At 49.4% G+C, this 20,441-nt stretch overlaps 1 long non-coding RNA gene across 1 annotated transcript in view; it reads right to left on the bottom strand.

Annotated features, from left to right (window-relative positions):
- The window catches only part of LOC142295379 (uncharacterized), a 49,061-nt gene extending 28,850 nt beyond the window's left edge, over positions 1-20,211 (bottom strand). Inside the window, exon 1 of the long non-coding RNA XR_012751443.1 lies at positions 20,063-20,211. This is a non-coding gene — a long non-coding RNA (uncharacterized LOC142295379). The remainder of the gene's footprint in view (positions 1-20,062) is intronic.
- Positions 20,212-20,441: the final 230 nt, after the last annotated feature.

The raw sequence follows: 20,441 nt of genomic DNA, 5'->3' as shown, positions 1-20,441 counted from the left end.
GTCCTTGGCCCTAGGCTTGGAAGGGCCGGACCGACGGGCGGTACGCAAAGTCTCAGTGTCCCGTATCAAGTCCTGCGTAGCCACATGCCGCTCTACCAGGCACACTAATTGGTCCAGGGTATTAGGGTCGCCCTGTCCTACCCACCCGTTGAATGGTGACGGGTAAAGTGCGCACAAAACGATCAACTACTACCCTTTCCACCATTTGCGCCGGGCTCAGAGTGTCAGGCTGCAACCACTTCTTTACGAGATGCAACAAGTCATAGGCCTGGGAGCGTACGGGTTTGGCTTCCTCATAGAACCACTGATTTACCCGCTGAGCCCGTACATAGGTATTCACCCCCAACCGAGCAAGTATTTCGGCTTTCAGGGTCGCATATTCTAGGGCGTCCTCGGTACAGAGGTCCAGGTACGCTTTTGGGGGCTCCCCCGTCAGATAGGGCGACAATACCTCAGCCCACTGGGGGGTCGGCAGCTTTTCCCGCTCGGCCACCCGCTCAAACACCGCCAGGAACGCTTCCACATCATCCCCCGGAGTCATCATTTTGCAACGCTTGTCTCACCACTTTCCGGACGCTGCCGTCGTCACCCGGTCCCGGGGTTGTTGATGCCGGTCCGGCACGGATCGACTTGGCCAGGAGAACCATCTGTTCTTGGTGCCTTTGTTCCTGCAACTGCAAGGATTGCTGCTGACGATTCAACGTCCGGAGCAGGTGTGTAGTCGTCTGTTGTTGCTGTGCATTAGCCTGATCCAGCTGCTTTAGTATGTCCTCCATGGCGTCGCCGGGTTTGGGCTGTAGTATAGCCGCTCGAATCCAGGACATGCGCTGCCGGGTCACCAGGGATGGATGCTACACCTCACCGGGCTGGCATGCCCGTATTCTCCACCATCTGTGAGGTAGCGTGGTCGGCTGCGCGGCAGAAGACACGGGATCCAGGCACCAATGGTCACAGCACACGGTTTATTGTACAAACAAAAGTCCACAACAGCACCCACGTGTTATCTCCGGCAGAAACTCAGGGAGTTGTGTTCACTCCCTCACACTAGGCAACCACGCCCATGTTCCTGTTTCCTTTTAACCCTCCTTTTAGCCTGTAGGGAAACAGCATTAACCCCGGAGTGGAGTTACTTTCTATCATGGAGTGAGCACAACCGGGGCGAGACGTACCGGCCGTCATAGATAACCCCGGTCACAGTCTCACAGCAGAGACAGGGTTAACTTGGGTATGAGACACAGAGGGACCTGAACACCTAGCGCAAGAGACAAAGCTATAAGAACACATTGAACAGGCACCGCCCACTTGGAAAACGAAGTCTTATATACCCTGCACCTGTTATCAGCCATATCCTGTTTCAGAGATGCTGGCCCTTTAAGAAGAGGTGAGAGAGCGCGCCCGTGCCCTAGTGCGCATGCGTGAAGCCCGGGAGCCAGAGATCAGCACAGGATGCAGAGGAAGGAACGCAGGAGAGCTGGAGGCAAAGTTTCGGACTGCAGCAAGACGGTGGGGCCGACGAGCAGGGGGCATGGAGGACGCTGAGGAGGGGGAGCGGGAGCAGCGGCCGCCGTCAAAGCGTACGGGCACCGGGTCGTTGAGTGAAGAGCGGCGCAGTGGCCCCGGGAGCGTGACAGATACATACTGTACCTTCCATCGACTACGTCACTAGCAGCCATCTTACAATATACAGAATAATATAGTCCCTGAGAATTACACCCAGCATATAGGAGAAGCGAAGTGGTACTGTGCAGTATATATTTACAGAATAATACAAATACTGAAATTACACCTGTGTCGCCCCAGGACTATGGAGTACTCGGTCCCGGCCCGTATATGTACGGGAATGCTGTGTCACGGTTGTGTAATGGCCGGTGCCTGGTTCCATGACCTTGGGGGTCGCTTTTTAAAGGGGTTATATACAGGTGAGATTAAAGAGTTTATATCGTGAAGCCACTTGTGGGTTGCGGTTATGGTGATGGAACTGCCACTGCACAGTCTTTTACCACTGGGGCTGATGGTGATGGCAGCCTGGGTGGTGAGCCCTCCACAAGTAGGGCCGGGCCCCAGGGAGTGAATGATGGGATCCGGCGCAGAAAAAAGGGAGACCACATGATGGGGATGCAGTGCAACTCTTGTTTACGCACAGCGATGTGGAGGCAGATGCACTGAGGACGGCTGGTGTTGACCCCTGGTCCCTTTTGTTGCAGTGCTGGTGTGGTAACCTGGTGGCTTCTCTCCCCGGCACCTCTCGCTGGTTGGTGGAACCCCGTGGCTTGGAGCGTCTGAGGGGTCCCCTACTGTCTGTCGGCAGTCATTGGTCCGTACGGCGGGCAGTGTGAACCCTGTAGGGTTGGAGTTTTGTTCTGGTCCCTGGTTTTATCTTTACTGCTGGTGCCCCCGGATTCTTGGGTCAGTGAGGTCCATGATGGTCCTTTCACTGTGCAGGTATTTGTCAGGTAGCCTGAAGCTTATGCCTGACCTAGGGCCCTGTGCCCCGTCGGTGCTGTGGTTCCAGGGGTACATGGCTGTACCCCCTCTGGCAACCACTCTTTTACACCACCTTGGTCACTGCTACACGACCCTGTCTGGAGACACGTCCATCCCCGTCAACGGTCACTACCGGACTCTTGTGTCTTTCTGTCTGTCCCCTCCCACCTGGTTATCGTCTAGTGGACTGGACTGGCTCCACCCCTGGGCGGCCATCTATTGGGTCCCGGACTAGACAGTCACCCATGATTGGGAGAGGGAAACTGGTGATGTTTATGTGTTTTGATGTTACCGACACTGGTCTTCCAGGTCCCTGGGGGTAGGCCCTGCATCTTTGACAGGATGCAATACCTAGTAGTGCCCTGATGGGTTCAGGGGCGCTACACACCCAAAGGTAGAAGTATCCAGCACAATGTCCAAAGATAATTAAAAATTAATTTATTTAAATCCTTAAAACCATCAAGATGCGGAAACACTTTGGGGTAGCTAATCCCAGAATCACATAATACCCCAATGTTTTTCCACATGAGAAGTGGTACTATGTAGTGTATATACATAGAATAATACATATACTGAAAATTACACTTAGTATACAGGAGAGAAGAAGTGGTACTATGCAGTGTAGATATACCCAATAATACAGAAACTAAGAATTACACCCAGTATATAGGACAGGAGAAGCGGTGTGTGTGTATATATATATCCTACCTGTAGTACCCAGGCGTTGCCCGGGATAGTAACTGTCACTGTCTCTCTCCTAGTCTCTGTCTGTGTGTCCCTGTCTGTCTGTCTCTTTGTCTATCTCTTTCCTTGTCTGTCTGTGTCTATGTCTCTGTCTGATAACAGAGAGTAGTAGAAAACGGGTTTTCAACACCGTGCCAATGACCAAATCGGATTGAAGATAGGATTAATGTTTCTTTATTTTCTGTCTCTGTCTGTCTGTTTCTATCTCATTTCTCTGACTGTCTCTGTATCAGTCTCATCAAGAGGAACAAGGGAGGAGAGAGAATCCAGCACCGATGTAGTAAAAATATTTTCTTTATTCAAAATTCATAAAATGAAAAATATGACCAAGTGCAGAGTATAAATACGCTTAACGCGTTTCGGAGAAGAACAAACTCCTTATTCATAAGCAATATAATCAGAATGAGTAGCCACGGTGATATATATACCTATACGCCCCTCATCTGAGCCGGATCTACCGTATTTTTCGGACCATAAGACGCACTTTTTTTCCCTCAAATGTTGGGGGAAAGTTGGGGGTGCGTCTTATGGTCTGACTATAGGGCTGCGGCCGGGAATGAGGGTGCTGCGGGTCATCGGGGGCACGAGCAGGCTGAGGCAGCCTGCTGTGACCACGTGGGCCCGCTCATTACATATGCACGCCCATTTCTCAGCGCAGAAGCCAGCGCTGACAGGTGGGTGTGGCACACCAGGGTTCAGTTGCCACAAATATACCTGCACCTGGGCAGGGAAGGATCTCAACATTAGGTAATCCCACATACAACATTTCCACTCCAAGCCTGGAGGGGGAGCTCTACAAGTCGAGTTCAGGTGAGGTCCCCATTAAATCCAGGTTTGGAGGCGAAGTCAGAGAGACAGTTGACAGTTGGAGAAAAGGAGACTGTGCGAGCAGAGAGTGAGGGAAGACATCAAAATGGAGAGGGCAGTGCTTAGCCCGCACAAGTAACTGTGTGACCGCCTGAGGGATCAAGAGTGAGGCAAAAGAGGAGAGACCGGGGAGGTGGAGCCTGACCGGTTCATCCCCAAGGAACAGCGCTGATTATACACCGGCGTCTGAGATTGTGAGGGATCTAATCTGCCCAGCAATAAAGACTGGGGGCCTGGGAGACTGCAGATCTCCTGGCCGCAGCAGCACCTGAAGGCAAAGCCACTACACAGAGCTTAGGGACCGCAGTGAGTACAGCAGTGCCCCTTAGAAAAGCTCCCCACGCCTGCCATACAGGTGAAGACAGTGAGAGAGGGACAAGGTATAGCTACAGGCAGCCTAGTATGAAGGAGAGACACAGCACAGCAGGGAGGCCTCACAACTAACCTGGTGCAGAGATCCTGAACTGTTCCCAGATCACCCAAAAACTGTAACATCAGAAACTGAACCCCTTTTTAACACCTGCAAGTAAAATCTGGTCAGAGTTAATGAATTGGTGTGACGCACTTTATTTCTTCATCTGAGGAGCTATAGGCTGCTGCACTAAAGTGACAATTGAAAAGGCTGTGAGGAAAAACGGCCGCCATATCTGTGTACTACTAAAACTGCCCTGGGGACCCCGCTTCACCTACGGGAAGCGTAAACAACTGGCTGCCTAACCATCACCCCAGAGGTCTGACCTGCAGCCCCAGTAACCATACTGGAACCGTAGGTGGCGTCACGAAATACTTTTATTTATTTATTTATTTTTTTCTTTATAATTTTTTTTATTTTTTTTAATTTTATTATTTATTGACTTTCAGCGACCACCAGGGCCACGGAACCGGGCACAGGCCCCCGTGACATAATCCCATTAACCAACATCCGGAACCGAGTACCCCACGGCCCTGGGGCGGGTCAGCTTTTGGCGTCATGAACAGGATCTGGACAAGGCCCAGTAACCCTGGGTAACGTGTGCCTTGAAAACTATTTAATAATAACTGAACTTTGCCGCCATTTTGAGCATTTGAAAAACTAACTGCGCCACAGTGAGGATGGAGATGCAAGGCGATGCTGATGCCGCTGGAGCAGCTGCAGCACCTGAAGCTGTAGCCCCGATCATGCCGCTTGCTCTGCCGTATGTCCCAGGGGCGGCATGGTTACCGCAATATGCTGGGGAGCCCAATACCCTAGCTGAATTTAGAGAAAAGATGTGCAATTTCCTGGATATATACTCTATGGCGGGCTTTGCACGCTGCGACATCAGTAACAATGTGTTACCGATGCTGCAGCGATAGTCCCGCCCCCGTCGCACGTTCGATATATAGTGAAAGTTGCCGTAGCGATTATTATTGCTACGGCAGATTTACACGCACATACCTGCCGTGCGACGTCCCTCTGGCCGGCGACCCGCCTCCTTCCTTAGGGGGCGGGTCGTGCGGCGTCACAGTGACGTCACACGGCAGGCGGCCAATTGAAGCGGAGGGGCGGAGATGAGCAGGATGTAAACATCCCGCCCACCTCCGTCCTTCTCATTGCAGCCGGCGGCAGGTAAGGTGAAGTTCCTCGCTCCTGCGGCTTCATACACAGCGATGTGTGCTGCCGCAGGAGCGAGGAACAACATCGCACCTGTCGCAGCACCGGCATTATGGAAATGTCGGAGGCTGCAGCGATGATACGATAATGACGCTTTTGCGCTCGTTCATCGTATCAAAAAGGATTTGCACGTTGCGATATCGACTGCGACGCCGGATGTGCGTCACTTTCGATTTGACCCCACCGACATCGCACGTGCAATGTCGCAACGTGCAAAGCCCGCCTATGACTGACAAGCAAAAAGTGTCTGTTTTGCTGGGGCAACTGACGGATGCAGCAGAGCGAGAGGTTAAATCCTGGCTGAATACAGATAAAAGGACAATAACCCAGATATTTGCTAATTTAAAAGCTGCTTTTGAAACTCGTACTGTAGCTGAGCTAAGAATGAGGTTTTACAACTGCAAACAAAGGCCGCAGGATAGCATACGGGATTATGCATTGAACCTTCAGGGGGCGCTGAGGGCTGTAAAGCAGGAAGACCCTGAAAGTGCACGAGAGGAAGACAAAATTTTAATTGAACAGTTTCTTGAGGGGCTACATTCACCAATTCATCAAACACAGCTGCGTCTATGGGTCATGGAGCGTCCGAGTCTAGACTTTGTAACTCTCAAGAATCGGGCCATTAGAGCACTGCGAGTCCCTGTGACTACAGACCCCGCACCTCAGCAGCGGCAACCCATCACCTCTCCCTCAGAGGTGGCGTCCCTTTCCTTAACTCCAGCAGAAATCAATGGACAGACTGTAATACCTGGTGCCTCTGTTGACTTGCGTTCCCAGGTACAGCAACTGACAAAAGATGTGGCCATGCTCCTAAAGTCCATGCAACTCCAGCAGAAACCACAGTCGTCGGAGAGGATCCAGTTGGCTGACAGCCCTGAGGAAATCTCGTGGATGCGAGGAAGGAGGAACCCACCACCCAGAGGAAGACCCAACGACCGCTACGACTCGTCAGGACAGCCTATCTGCCGCCGTTGTAACGAGGCGGGCCACTTTGCCAGGTCATGTCCTTTAAACCAGCGACTCCTGGGGCAGCGGGCCGACCACCAGGAATAAAACAACCAGGCCCATCGAACTGGCGCGATAGATATGTGGTAGGACGACCATTCCTATCTATTGTGCTAGATGGCATTCCCACACTTGCTCTATTGGACACTGGCTCACAGGTGACGACGATCCCGCATATCCTTTACAAAAGATTTTGGGCTGATTCTTCTGAGCTCACTCGCCCAGACCCAGACCTTACTATATATGCTGATAATGGACAGCCAGTATCACAAGTAGGGTACAAGGAGGTGATGATAAAGGTGGGGAGGGAGGAGCTAAAGGGCCAAGGACTTATTGTGGTGGATACTGATTGTCGTGAAAGAAATCCAACAATGATATTAGGTACTAATGTTGTTGAAAATTGTCTAGGAGAAGTTCTTTTCTTGCTCCAGCAGGTTGCAGAAACTGCCAGCATCGTGCAGCAGAGGGTCCTACAGAAAGAAATCAAAGCCCTTCTGCAGAGACAACAGGTAGAGTTGTCTGGTGGAGAAATCGGCAGTGTACGGGTAAGCGACCCATTCCCCATTGTGTTACCCCCAAGAAGTGAAGTGATGATTTGGTGTCGGGCAGCTATAGGCCTCAGAGGGCAGGATTACCAGGCAATGGTAGAGCCCATATACTCAGATAGTAGGCCCACAGTCCTGACAGCCAGGGGGATAGTTGATGTACGCAAAGGGAGGGTACCTGTACGAGTTTTAAACTGTGGAGAGGAAGAGGTCAAGCTACCCAGATATGCTACTGTTGCCAAGTTGTTCACTATCAACAACAACTCAATTCAGGCAGTGGAACCCTTGACCCCGTCCGACCAGGCGGAGGACAACAGCTCCAAGGGACAGCTGGAGGACTGGTGTCAGAAGCTGCATGTCGGCACTAATTCCACCCCTTCTTACCAAAGGCACGGAGTTTATCGGGTGGTGAAGGAATATGAACGGGTCTTTAGTAAGCATCCATTGGACTTATGGCGGATAAAAAGGGTACACCATCGCATACCCACGGGAGACCATCCACCTATAAAAGAGAGATACAGTCCTATACCACCAGCTCACTATCAGTGTGCTAAAGATATGTTACGGGAAATGAAGGAAGCTGGGGTTATTAGAGATAGTTGTAGCCCCTGGTCAGCCCCACTTGTCCTGGTAAGAAAGAAAGATGGCACAATGAGGATGTGCGTTGACTATAGGCGGATAAACCGCATAACACACAAGGATGCTTACCCGTTGCCCCGCATTGAGGAATCACTTGCTGCACTGAAAGCTGCTAATTTATTTTCCACCTTAGATCTTACCAGTGGGTATTGGCAGGTTTCCATGGCAGAAGAAGATCGAGAGAAGACCGCATTCACGACGCCGATGGGTCTGTGTGAGTTCAACAGCATGCCGTTTGGACTCTGCAATGCACACGGCACATTCCAAAGGCTGATGGAGTGTTGCCCGGGGCACCGAAACTTCGAGACTGTACTGATATATCTTGATGACATCATCGTGTATTCCAAGACGTATGAGGAACATCTGGAGCACCTGGCCAAGGTGTTTGAAGCATTGTCAAAGTTTGGTATGAAACTAAAGCCTTCAAAATGCCATTTGCTGAAGCCAAAGGTTCAGTATCTTGGGCATGTGGTCAGTGCGGATGGTGTGGCACCAGACCCTGAAAAGGTCACTGCTATCAGAGACTGGCCAAAGCCAACAACCATCAAAGAGGTGCGTCAGTTCTTGGGGCTGGTAGGATACTACAGGAGGTTCATAAAGGACTTCACGAAAATAGCGGCGCCTTTGCAAGATCTCCTGGTAGGCCAGACCAAAAAGGAAAAAAACTCCTAAAAACAATTGTTTATTCTAATCAATGTTAAAATAGTAGATATAAAACCACTGCTCATACGAAATAACTACAGTGATACATTACAGTGAGTGTAATAGGGTGATATACTCGATTGGTGGGGGCAGTGCAGATAGTTTCCTATTCTCAGGGTAGGAGCAACATTAGTAGTTGCACAACATTAGTAGTTGCACTAGTTTATTCAAATATAGTAATACGTGGTTCAGGGGATGACCTATCTCTCCCTCCCTTACTCCTACCTGCCAACGGAGGTGTACCATGAGTTATTGGGTACCCCCCGCTCCACGTCGTCTCTCCCTAGTATCTCCCTTCAAACTAGTCGCTCAGACCCGGGAGACCCACCACCAAAGAAGATATGTGCAAATAATCACAATATTCAAGGATAATTAGATATTTAAAAACTTTTTCTAGATATTAGATGAATCTCAGATCAACAGAGAGTTCTAATATATACATGGATATAGAATCCCAGCAGGGAATGGCTTATCTGCCGAGGTCATCCAGTATAAATCCCAACTTTAGTTTATATATATGGATATAGAGTCCCAGCAGGGAATAACTTATCTGCCGAGACCATCCAGTATTCTATCCCGACGTGTTTCCCCCCTATATTTTTTCTAGGGGTTCATCAGGGGGCTGATCCGGATTAAATCTCTTATATCTTAATGCCTGATGGTCGCACCGACAGTGTGGCATCAAACGCCCGTCAAAGGGGCATTCACTCCGTAGTGAGACACTGCTCTCAATAATCTGCAGGTCCCATAACGTCAACTTATAATTAAGAAAGTGTCAGTCACAGCTACAGCGTGGCATCAATCGCCCATAATAGGGCACTCAGTCTAAAGGGAAACGCAGCTTCTACTGTCCCGCAGGCTGATACCATGGGACCTGCGGGACACTTTCTTAATTATAAGTTGACGTTATGGGACCTGCAGATTATTGAGAGCAGTGTCTCACTACGGAGTGAATGCCCCTTTGACGGGCGGTTGATGCCACACTGTCGGTGCGACCATCAGGCATTAAGATATAAGAGATTTAATCCGCATCAGTCCCCTGATGAACCCCTAGAAAAAATATAGGGGGGAAACGCGTCGGGATAGAATACTGGATGGTCTCGGCAGATAAGTTATTCCCTGCTGGGACTCTATATCCATATATATAAACTAAAGTTGGGATTTATACTGGATGACCTCGGCAGATAAGCCATTCCCTGCTGGGATTCTATATCCATGTATATATTAGAACTCTCTGTTGATCTGAGATTCATCTAATATCTAGAAAAAGTTTTTAAATATCTAATTATCCTTGAATATTGTGATTATTTGCACATATCTTCTTTGGTGGTGGGTCTCCCGGGTCTGAGCGACTAGTTTGAAGGGAGATACTAGGGAGAGACGACGTGGAGCGGGGGGTACCCAATAACTCATGGTACACCTCCGTTGGCAGGTAGGAGTAAGGGAGGGAGAGATAGGTCATCCCCTGAACCACGTATTACTATATTTGAATAAACTAGTGCAACTACTAATGTTGTGCAACTACTAATGTTGCTCCTACCCTGAGAATAGGAAACTATCTGCACTGCCCCCACCAATCGAGTATATCACCCTATTACACTCACTGTAATGTATCACTGTAGTTATTTCGTATGAGCAGTGGTTTTATATCTACTATTTTAACATTGATTAGAATAAACAATTGTTTTTTAGGAGTTTTTTTCTTTTGGTTTGTGCTACAATTACTCCTATCAGTATATGGTAGTTTTTGGTTATAAACAGACCAAAAAGGGCAAGACTTCCGGCCCTCCGTTTGAATGGGGTGAAAAAGAAGAAGACTCCTTCAAGCACATGAAGTGGGTCCTGACCGGTGAGGAAATCCTGGCCTACCCTGATTATAATCTGCCATTCGTGCTGTACACAGATGCCAGTAATGTGGGATTGGGAGCTGTGCTGTCGCAGGTGCAGAATGGCAAAGAACGTGTAATTGCCTTTGCAAGCAGGAAGCTCCGTCCTACAGAGAGAAACACAGAAAACTACAGTTCGTTCAAGCTGGAATTCCTGGCCTTAGTCTGGGCCGTCACTGAACAGTTCAAGTACTACCTGGCGGCTGCGAAGTTTACCATATTTACGGATAACAACCCGCTTACTCACTTGGACTCCGCAAAGCTAGGTGCACTAGAGCAGCAATGGATGGCCCGTTTGTCAAACTATGACTTCACCATCAAATATCGGGCAGGCCGCAAAAACGCCAACGCTGATGCATTGTCGAGAATGCCCCATTTACCAGATGCAGGAGAAGACTCGGATGAGCTAGAAGAGATAGAGCTGCCGGCTTTTCACCGCAACAGTGCATCCCAGTGTAACCAAGGTGTTAAAGGCAAACGCCAAGAGGCCACGCTGAACCCGTTACGCAAGACAGCGATCCGGCTGTTCGCCTAGTTAAAGAGCTAATAATCCAACCAGACTCAAGTCTTAGCCCAGATGCCCCACCGGAAGCACAGCACCTGTGGAAGGAAAAGAGCAGATTGTTCATGTACAGGGGCAGGCTATGCAGACATTACATCAACCCCCGAACCTATGAGAGGGTGTGGCAAATAGTGGTACCGAAGAGAGATGTTCAGATGGTGCTGGAGGCATACCATGACGGAGCAGGACACTTCGGGTGGAAGAAGCTTGAGGTACTGTGACGCAACAGATTCTATTGGGTTGGCATGAGAACTACCATTGAGAACTGGTGCCGAAACTGTGGCCCATGCAACCTGAGAAGAAAGGATTGTGACAGTCAAAGAGCTCCACTACAACCAATTGTCACCAAGCAGCCGCTGGAACTTGTAGCCTTGGACCATGTGAAATTGACACCCAGTAGATCCGGTTATACGTATGCCCTCACTATGGTGGACCACTATTCCCGGTTTCTGGTGGTAGTACCTGTAAAGGACTTGACAGCAAAAACCGCAGCGAGAACCTTTCAAGCCTACTTCTGCAGACCACATGGCTATCCGGAACAGGTGTTGACGGATCAAGGTTCTGCGTTCGAAGCTGAAGTGTTCCAGGAGTTTTGGAACCTGTATGGATGTAAGAAAATCCGAACCACACCGAATCACCCACAGACAAACGGCATGTGTGAGAAAATGAACCAGGTTGTTATAGACCTGTTAAAAACCTTGCCCTTGGAAGAAAGAACCATGTGGCCAGAGAAGTTTCCTGATTTAGTGGACATGTACAACAACATCCCTGTGAGTTCCACCAATTGCACGCCAGCATACTTGATGAGAGCAAGACCCGGGAAGTTACCAGTTGACTTAGAAATGGGAATTGTTGTTCCTGAAACCAGTTTACCTGAAGCTGATTGGGACACTAAGCGCCAAGAGCAGAACAAAAAGGTACAGGAGTGCGTAGAAAGAAGCCTAGACCAAATTAGAGAAAGGCAAGAGAAAGATTATAGCAAGAATGCACCAGCTGCTCCTTTAATACCTGGATAGATGGTTTTAAAAAGAAAAAGAAAAACCCATAAGCTTGATGACCAGTGGGAAGCAGACCCATACACAGTATTGCCCTCTAAATTTGACAACAAGAAAATCTGCTTAATCAGCAAGGATAAGGGAAAAACGTCAGCGGCAGTTTCTAGAGACCACCTTAAAAAATGTCCTGAACAGTTGAAGCAAAAAGAAGTAATCCCCTGTATACCTCAACCTAAAGAGGAAAAGAAAGAGAAGATGATAAGAACAGTACTTGGTGATTTTCCTGAAAGTTGGCCTCAGTACAATGGAGCCATAATTATACCATTATTGACTGACGCTCAACCAGTAGAAGTCCCAGAAAGACTGGAAGAACCGGTCAACATTTCAGAAGAATTACCTGTCGCAGTAGAACCAGAGAACCCTGCTATTGGGGATCCTGCCAGTCCTATGGTAAGACTAAGACAACATTCACGCATACCAATATTGCGTAGATCCTCATGCAGACTAGTATATAGTGCACGCATAGCACCAGCACTAGGTACCAGTACACTGCACCGACCAGTTGTGACACAGGCATTACGTAGGTCTAGCCGTAGCAACTTTGGTCAGCCCCCGTCCCATTATATAGAAGAATATTAAATAGAAAGTGTAGTAGTTAGTTAAATGTAAAAATATTTTATTTATTTGTTTATTGCAACTAAGTAAATCCGTAACCGTCAAGCGTGTTGAGCCTGCAGGACTTTTTGCATGAACTTCTGCATCTTCTTAAACTTTTATGGACCAATGGACCACAGAACTGGTAGTGGTCAAAAAATTTCTTATATATACCATACTCACATTTTGCAGCGGAAGGACTGCATTTTTCTGTTTTATTGGTTTTTGTAATTTTTATTTTTTTTAAGACTTTGTAATACTCTTTATTATTGCTAATGTTTTATAAGTTTGTGTTTCCAGTCCAGGAGTACTGAATTTAACTAAGGGGGAATGTGGCACCCCAGGGTTCAGTTGCCACAAATATACCTGCACCTGGGCAGGGAAGGATCTCCACATTAGGTAATCCCACATACAACATTTCCACTCCAAGCTTGGAGGGGGAGCTCTATAAGTCGAGTTCAGGTGAGGTCCCCTTTAAATCCAGGTTTGGAGGCGGAGTCAGAGAGACAGTTGACAGTTGGAGAAAAGGAGACTGTGCGAGCAGAGAGTGAGGGAAGACATCAAAATGGAGAGGGCAGTGCTTAGCCCGCACAAGTAACTGTGTGACTGCCTGAGGGATCAAGAGTGAGGCAAAAGAGGAGAGACCGGGGAGGTGGAGCCTGACCGGTTCATCCCCAAGGAACAGCGCTGATTATCAGACACCGGCGTCTGAGATTGTGAGGGATCTAATCTGCCCAGCAATAAAGACCGGGGGCCAGGGAGACTGCAGATCTCCTGGCCGCAGCAGCACCTGAAGGCAAAGCCGCTACACAGAGCTTAGGGACCGCAGTGAGTACAGCAGTGCCCCTTAGAGAAACTCCCCCCGCCTGCCATACAGGTGAAGACAGTGAGAGAGGGACAAGGTATAGCTACAGGCAGCCTAGTACGAAGGAGAGACACAGCGCAGCAGGGAGGCCTCACAACTAACCTGGTGCAGAGATCCTGAACTGTTCCCAGATCACCCAAAAACTGTAACATCAGAAACTGAACCCCTTTTTAACACCTGCAAATAAAATCTGGTCAGAGTTAATGAATTGGTGTGACGCACTTTATTTCTTCATCTGAGGAGCTATAGGCTGCTGCACTAAAGTGACAATTGAAAAGGCTGTGAGGAAAAACGGCCGCCATATCTGTGTACTACTAAAACTGCCCTGGGGACCCCGCTTCACCTACGGGAAGCGTAAACAACTGGCTGCCTATCCATCACCCCAGAGGTCTGACCTGCAGCCCCAGTAACCATACTGGAACCGTAGGTGGCGTCACGAAATACTTTTATTTATTTATTTATTTTTTTCTTTATAATTTTTTTTAATTTTTTTTTATTTTATTATTTATTGACTTTCAGCGACCACCAGGGCCACGGAACCGGGCACAGGCCCCCGTGACATAATCCCATTAACCAACACCCGGAACCGAGTACCCCACGGCCCTGGGGCGGGTCATGGGCGGGAGGACGCGCGGGGATGCGCGCATAGTAAAGAGCCGGTCCGCATGATCACCCCTGGCAATTACAGCCTGGAGTGATCATGTGCGGCTGTATTCACTGCTCCCCGCGCGTCATCATCAGCGCGGGGTGCAGTGAATCAGTGCACTCACCCGTCCCCGTGTGTGGAGCCGTCCCCCTGCAGCACGCAATGTCTTCCTCTCTGTGCCGGTCAGCTGATCTGTGCTCAGCAGCTGATCGGCACAGACAGGAAGACATCGCGATGCTGCAGGGGAACGACTCCACACACACAGATCAGTGGCGCAGAGAGGAAGATGATCGGTGCTGCAGGGAGTGAGGAACAGGTGAGTATAAACGTTTATTTTTTTTCTCTGTGCTATAGGATACAGGCCATATACCAGGATGGTATATGAGCACGATGGGGGCATATAGCAGGATGGGAGTATATGAGCAGGATGGATGGGGGGTATATCAATAGGATAGGGGTATATGAACACAATGGGGGTATATGAACAGGATGGATGGGGGTTTATGAACAGGATGGGGGTATATAAGCAGGATGGGGGTTTATGAGCAGGATGGATGGGGGTATATGAGCAGGATGGGGGTATATGAGCAGGATGGGGGTATATGAGCAGGATGGGAGTATATGAGCAGGATGGGAGTATATGAACAGGATGGGGGTATATGAACAGGATGGAGTATATGAACAGGATGGATGGGGGTATATGAACAGGATGGGGGTATATGAACAGGATGGGAGTATATGAGCAGGATGGATGGGGGAATATGAGCAGGATGGATGGGGGGGTATATGAACAAGATGGGGGTATATGAACAGGATGGGGTATATGAACAGGATGGGGGTATATGAGCAGGATGGGGAGTTTATAGCAGGATCATATACAAGGCAGGAGGATCATTACCAGGATGGGGTACCTTAGTAGAGAATTTGGGGACATTACCCCCATAACAGTGTCAGCAGCAGATCCTTGCCCCATAACAGTGTGTCATGACCACATTTTTTTGCTTAAAGTTTTATTTTCCACCTCTAAAACCAGGGTGCGTCTTATAGTCCGGTGCGTCTTATAGTCCGAAAAATACGGTATATACATAATCCACAAAATAGTGCTTACTTTATATACAACAAAAAACAATACATTGCAAGAGTAATAAAAATACAAACATGCAGGAATATAAAAACAATGTTAAATAAACCATATTTTCATTGTAATATATACATAATAGACCATAGCATTGATTTAATTCCACTAAATAACATGCATACGGCTTAGAGGTCCAAAGGTCTTGCTTTAAGGCAGATTTCTACCAGACTCCCTCTCCAGAAGGTCCATTAACCCTCTCCATACCTTGGTAATTATAAGAAAAGCACAAATCCCCCATTAAATAAAATCTTACAATTATGTGATCTTAAGCCCGCTTTACACGCTTCAATATATCTCACAATCCGTCGTTGGGGTCAAGTTGTAAGTGACGCACATCCGGCATCGTTTGTGAGGTATCTGCGTGTGACACCTAAGTCCGATCAGGATTGAACGCAAAACCGTTGATCGCAAACACATCGTATCTTTGTCTAGAGTTGAACGTTTTGTTGCACGAACCTAGCCAATTGAAACGTGTGACATCCCTCATACGATTTTGATGTCTGTGGCTATGTGCGCAGGTGTGCGCTCTGCACCGCAGCTTAAAAAAGGTCCGCTTCAGAGCGCAGCTGAAAAGCTGCGTTCTGAAGCGCCTCACAATGTCATGTCTGTCATTCACTAATCTCTGTAAGTCGGTCACAATCTCTGTCCCTCTCTCTCTGTCCATGTCAGTCTATCCTTCTTACCCCCTCTCTCATATACTCACTGATCCCCGATCCCCGGCGCGGCGCTGCACGGCATTCACACTGCTCCGGCGGCTTTTACTATTTTGAAAAAGCCGGCCGCCCATTAAACAATCTCGTATTCCCTGCTTTCCCCGCCCACCGGCGCCTATGATTGGTTGCAGTGAGACACGCCCCCACGCTGAGTGACAGGTGTCTCACTGCACCCAATCACAGCAGCCGGTGGGCGTGTCTATACTGTGCAGTGAAATAAATAATTGAATAATTAAAAAAAACGGCGTGCCATCCCCCCCAATTTTAAAACCAGCCAGATAAAGCCATACGGCTGAAGGCTGTTATTCTCAGGATGGGGAGATCCACGTTATGGGGAGCCCCCCCAGCCTAACAATATCAGCCAACAGCCGCCCAGAATTGCCGCATACATTATATGCGACAGTTCTGGGACTGTACCCGGCTCTTCCCTATTTGACCTGGTGCGTTGGCAAATCGGGGTAATAAGGAGTTATTGGCAGCCCATAGCTGCCACTAAATCCTAGATTAATCATGTCAGGCGTTTCCCCGAGAAACCTTCCATGATTAATCTGTAAGTGACAGTAAATAAACACACACACCCGAAAAAATCCTTTATTAGAAATTAAAAACACAAACATATACCCTGGTTCACCACTTTAATAAGCCCGAAAAAGCCCTCCATTTCCGGCGTAATCCACGGACCTCCAGCGTCGCTTCTGTGACGCCCTGGGCAAGCTAGGGGTCACAGGTCATAACACCACCACACCCTACACCCCAGTTAGGAACACCTAGGCTAACCGAAAATCCTTGTTGCCTTCCTCCAGGGGTTGGTGTTCACACCAGGGGGTGGGCCAGGCGGTTGGCTCCGCCCACAGAGGAGTACACAGCCCTGGAGGCGGGAGAATCAGGAGTTGAAGTCTAGCTGAGGGCTAGAGAGCAGATAAGAAAAGTTCAGTTTAGGAAGTGAAAGTAGAAGGAAGTAGTAGAGGAGCTAAAGAGAAAAGCTGAAGTGACAGAAAAGTGACAGTAGTAAAGCCTGAAGTTGGTCCGGGTGTGTGCCCCGGACTGAGAGACAGCAAGGTTAGCAGACGGCAGTGATAGTCTGCAGGGGGACTGCTCGGAGGTTGCTGGAAGGACCGCGGACGGGTGGTGACCCGGCGGTCTGGAGCAGTATACGAAGAACAGTCAGCACCAGGGCAGGGGCCTTTCGGATCCCGGCAAGGCTTGGAGTCGCCATAATTTGCCAAATCCGTCAGTGAAGGGGACGTCTGTCTCCTAACAACCAAGTCCCGATTGAAGGCAACAGTCCAACCGTAACAGAGAGACACCGCCACCGCCAGGGCACTAGTTTCTCAGGGCCAGCGCCTGCGGGCAAAGTAGGGCTCCTCCGGCCCATATGCAAGCCGGGGAGCGGGTTACCGGTGGGAACCCATCGCAACCATCATCATCTTAGGTGCAGGACAAAGGGACCGTCACCGTCACCTACTGGGGAAAGCAAGTGCAGCCGTCCGTGGGAGCCGTCTTTCCAGCCGTGTGTTTTACCGAGAACTGTGTCATCGTCTCAGGCTGAGTGAGTACCACAGTGCCGCAAGGCACAGCGCTGCCCCCGCGTCCCTGCGCCCACCAAGCCCTGCATCACCCACCTCATCACTGGGCCCCGGGATCACCAACCCCTACCCACGGAGGGGCAACACAACAACTAGCTGCTCCATACCACCACTCCTGGGATCCCCATACAGAGCAGCGGTGGTGTCAACAAATCACCACAACCGTGGGTGGCGTCACGGACAATAACCAATCCCCACACCCAAAACCCCCCTTTCACTTACGGGCGATGAGCGCCGCTAGAGTCCCCAGGATCCGGCTCATCGCTCGAGCCACCGAGCAGCAGCAGGCCGCAGCAGCCGCGGCAGCCGGACCCGAGCAGCAGAGGGAGAGCGCGGCGTCCCCTCCTCCGCCCGCGACACTTCCAGCTCTGCTGCATGGAGGTGACTGAAGACAGCCGCGCGATCAGCTGAGCTGTCACTGAGGTTACCCGCTGTCACTGGATACAGCGGTGGCCGCGGGTAACCTCAGTGACAGCTCAGCTGATCGCGCTACTCACCACACTTGCTGCGTGGAGCTGACAGGAGCGGCGGTGAGTAGCGCGATCAGATGAGCTGTCACTGAGGTTACCCTTGGCCACCGCTGCATCCACCACTGGATCCAGGTAACCTCAGTGACAGCTCAGCTGATCGCGCGGCTGTCTTCAGTTGCTGCGTGGAGCTGACAGGAGAGGCGGTGTCTTCAGCAGCTCCGGTCACCTCCATGCAGCAGAGCTGGAAGTGACGCTGGAGGTCCGTGGATTACGCTGGACATGGAGGGCTTTTTCGGGCTTATTAAAGTGGTGAACCAGGGTATATGTTTGTGTTTTTTATTTCTAATAAAGGATTTTTTCGGGTGTGTGTGTTTATTTACTGTCACTTACAGATTAATCATGGAAGGTTTCTCGGGGAGACGCCTGACATGATTAATCTAGGATTTAGTGGCAGCTATGGGCTGCCAATAACTCCTTATTACCCCGATTTGCCAACGCACCAGGTCAAATAGGGAAGAGCCGGGTACAGTCCCAGAACTGTCGCATATAATGTATGCGGCAATTCTGGGCGGCTGTTGGCTGATATTGTTAGGCTGGGGGCTCCCCATAATGTGGATCTCCCCATCCTGAGAATAACAGCCTTCAGCCGTATGGCTTTATCTGGCTGGTTTTAAAACTGGGGGGGACCGCACGCCGTTTTTTTTAATTATTTAATTATTTATTTCACTGCACAGTATAGAAACGCCCACCGGCTGCTGTGATTGAGTGCAGTGAGACACCTGTCACTCAGCGTGGGGGCGTGTCTCACTGCAACCAATCATAGGCGCCGGTGGGCGGGGAAAGCAGGGAATACGAGATTGTTTAATGGGCGGCCGGCTTTTTCAAAATAGTAAAAGCCGCCGGAGCAGTGTGAATGCCGTGCAGCGCCGCGCCGGGGATCGGGGATCAGTGAGTATATGAGAGAGGGCTGCTCAATTCAGTTACTCAGGGGATTAGCGGTCACCGGTGAGCCCTTCACAGGTGACCGCTAATCAGGACGTGACACAGACAGAGCCGCAGCATGACAATGAAGTCGGGTGAAGTTAACCCGAGTTCATTCTGATCGTGCGGCTCTTTCTGTGTCTCCTGTCATCTGCCATTCAGCTCTGCTACATGGCTGTCGGTGTCTGCTGTCAGCGGCCATGTAGCAGAGCTGAATGGCAGATGACATAGTAAAAACGCATCCCTACACATTACACATGCTTGGCAAGTCAATAAATAAAAAAAAAAAAAGGGTGGCCAATGCATACGTCACAGAACACATGATCTAAAGGATCGCACACAAAATTGATCAATTTAACATAGACTACTAATGCTCGTGTGACAGCAAATGAACGACCTACGTGCAATCTCATAAGATCCCGTATGCAACCTGGGCGTGTCACATCGCAAATGCGATTGTACAACTAATTGCAACATGTAAAGCAGGCTTTAGAATGTGGCTATTTTTTCACCAAGTTCCCTCTTGGATATACTAAGTGCAATTCAATTCATATACATGGCAGGTCCAGTTGTAAAAAGTGCACGATCGGGGGGGCGTGGCCTAGCTGGAGAGCGGGTAGGTTGCAATACAGAAGAGCTCCTGACTGCATAGCTTCTTTTAATATAACATTCCCAGCACAACCCACCCAAAACTACACAAAAGGGTCCTCATCTATGGTGGAGATCGAGAGGCACACAGAGTGGGGGAAACTGGCGGAAAACATCCAAGGAGGCACAAGATTCTTTGATACAGAGGAGTGTGAAGGAGAGGGGGAGGCAGCCATTATAAAAGATAAGACAGGAAGAGAGCTGCTCCAGGACACTCTGCAGCTAAAGAAAGACTGTTTACTGAGAGTGGAGGAGATAAGAAGAAAAGAAGATAAAGCTGCTGGACTGTGAGTACTTACCTGGGGACAGAGGGGATGCCCCTTAACACTGCTGTGCCTCAGAATCTGCACTCTCACCTACTTCTGCCCCCCATCAGTGTCAGTGGCTGTGCTTGAGTGCAGGCCTGCTGTAGGCTGAAGGGGATTTTCCCAGAGAAGCATTGGCTGTCAGCGCTGGGTAAAGCAGGAAGGAGCAGTGCTTGGGTCCGGTCACATCAGATCAACAAAAGGAGAAGGGGGAGGCATTTGTACAAGGAGATAGGAACTGCAGTTTATCTCTAAAACAGGAGTCTTCATACCCAATACAGGAGGGTTTGACTCAAATTACAAAGCAAGCCTGTGAATGAGAGTGGCAGCATAAAGATAAGGTATATTAAAACCAAACACTGTACCTGAATTT

This window comes from Anomaloglossus baeobatrachus, chromosome 3 (genome assembly GCF_048569485.1).
Source record: "Anomaloglossus baeobatrachus isolate aAnoBae1 chromosome 3, aAnoBae1.hap1, whole genome shotgun sequence".
Lineage (NCBI taxonomy): Eukaryota > Metazoa > Chordata > Amphibia > Anura > Aromobatidae > Anomaloglossus > Anomaloglossus baeobatrachus.
Note: the sequence above shows the minus strand (reverse complement) of the source record. Positions and strands in the feature narration are given on the sequence as shown.